The sequence below is a fragment of the Triticum dicoccoides genome, chromosome 6A (genome assembly GCF_002162155.2).
Source record: "Triticum dicoccoides isolate Atlit2015 ecotype Zavitan chromosome 6A, WEW_v2.0, whole genome shotgun sequence".
In the NCBI taxonomy this organism is placed as follows: Eukaryota; Viridiplantae; Streptophyta; class Magnoliopsida; order Poales; family Poaceae; genus Triticum; species Triticum dicoccoides.
Window position 1 is genome coordinate 393,121,693 of NC_041390.1, and position 2,378 is coordinate 393,124,070.

A 2,378-nucleotide genomic window follows, 5' to 3' on the forward strand; every position below is an offset into this window, starting at 1 on the left:
CCCCGGGGCCCACGCGCCATTAATCAAGATATGATGGGGAGTGGCGACAGTGATCGCCTGCCGGGCGGCGGGGCTATTGCCACGACCTCATGATCAAGCCCGCGTCATCAGAAGCACGACTATAGTAATCAGCAGCTGGCAAGACCCGCCCGCGGCGGATGCGGCCTGTCGGCTCCGTACCAGGCCAGTCGGCGGGACCTGCCAGTCGGTGGGCCCCAGCGGTCGGCAGAGAAGACGGAGGCCAAAGGCACTGATGGCTGGGCCCGTGTCCAGCCGGATTACCATTGTACCCCTGGGGGGTAGGCCTATATAAACCCCCCAGGGCACCCATGCAAAGGGTTGAACCCATTAGCTCTAGACCAGATCATATAGAAGGGAGAGAGCTAGCCTCGCCCTCTCCTACCACTAGGAAACAGCTCAAGGAGCAACCGTGTAAACACTTTGCCATAGTGATCATGCGGAGACCCCGCAGAGCAGCATTAGGGGTATTATCTCCCCGGAGAGCCCTGAAGCTGGGTAAGATTCGCCGGCGTGCATGCCTTCGCCCCATCCCGTTTCCAGGCACCAGCGATGTTCTACTCGCCCCCACCATGATAAGCCATCCGTTGGCATATGTCGCACCAAACCCCCGACACCAGTTAACATCATACTGATCAACATTCATGCATAGCACATCTTCATATGATGCATAGTCAAAATGCCCACACAATGTCGAATGTGCGAAACACAGAGAAAACGAGGGACAAAGTTTTGGTAAGTGTTGGACGTGGTTTTGGGCTGCCCCATCTAGGCTTTCATTTTTAACATCCGCAGCCCACGTCCTCGGATGGGAGGTCCATAGGCCTGTTTGTATTTTCTTCCTCTGGTCTTCTTGCTCCAGCCGCCCAAACCAGCGACGGTCGTGCCGCGTGCTCCTGCCTCCCGTGGCCGGCTGTGATGCCGCGGAGGCCTCACCGCTAGGCCATCCCTCCACTCACCCACACCCCCTGTTATTCTGCGGCGACAGCAGCCTCACACCGCAGCCGAACCAGTGAACCCTCGTACTCCTCTTCGCGTGGGCATCCACTGCTGCGTCTTCCCCGGCTCCGAGTCATCCCCTTCCTAGTCCTCGCCGTCGTCCACCGCCCTGGTGCTCTCAGCGCGGCGTGGTCAACATGGTCAACGATCGACTTCCATCGGAAGCGTACTGTACGTGGAGAGGCTGACAGCTGGGTCTATGGCAGCCGCAAGGAAGTGCCTCCTTATTACGCGGAAAATAATTATTCCTCCACCTGACAGCGGGGACCCACCGGACGGGCCACCAGTATTTTGCGAAGAAAATCATTTCCCCCTGACTGTTGGGACCCACCGGACGGTCCACCGTATTTCGTGAAAAAAATGTCCCCCCCGCTGTCATCTTGGACCCACCGGAAGTGCCTCCTTATTACGCACAAAAAATCAATACTCCCCCGGCTAGCTGGGACCCACCTTGCTGGGAGGCTGACTTGTGGGCCTACTAAGTTGACGGGGACGAAGGGCTTTGTCAACTTAGTCAATATGAATGATTCTAGCTCCAGTGACCGTACGATGTCCATCCAACGGCCGTAGTGCTTCTTCAACCGCTGGTCTTCTTGCTCCAGCCGCCGAATGCAGCGCCGGTCGTGTCGCATGCTCCTGCCTCCCATGGCCGGCTGTGCTGCCGCAGAGGCCTCACCGCCCTCTACTATTCCCACCGCTGGCCAGGCCCTGCGGCGACGGCAGCCTCACACCACAGCCGAACTAGTGAACCCTCGTAGTCCTCTCCGCGCGGGCTTCCACTGCCGCGTCGTCCCCTTCCTAGGCCTCGCCGTCGTCCACCGCCGTGGTGCTCTCCGTGTGGCGTGGTCAACATGGTCAAGGAACGACTTCCATCGGAAGAGTACTGTACATGGAGAGGCTGACAGCTGGGTCCACGACCACAGCCCAGTTTTTTGTGATTTGCCAAGTAAGTCGCTTTGTGAGGCCTGTTGGGCTGCAAATCTTTCAAGACGAGGAGAGCTTTCATTCGGCTGGATGAGAAAATGGCCCATCAGTAATGAGCAATGGGTTGTACATTTTTAAAACACATCAAACCGGCAATTAGTTTCAAATATCTTTTTTTTTCCATTTCAAGATTTTAAATTATATTAATTTTTATGCATGGAGAATTTGTTGGATTTTATATTGATATACATTTATTTTTAAAATCAGTTTGAATGTGAGTCGAAATTTAGGGATTAAAAACAGTTCGGACCGCACCGAAATATGCAAAATTTCATATAATTTTTTAACCGTTGCCACAATATGGGCTGTAATGCTAACAAAAAGAATATGGGCTCCAAAAAAACCTTAAGAATTAGCAAATGGGCTGTAAATTATTA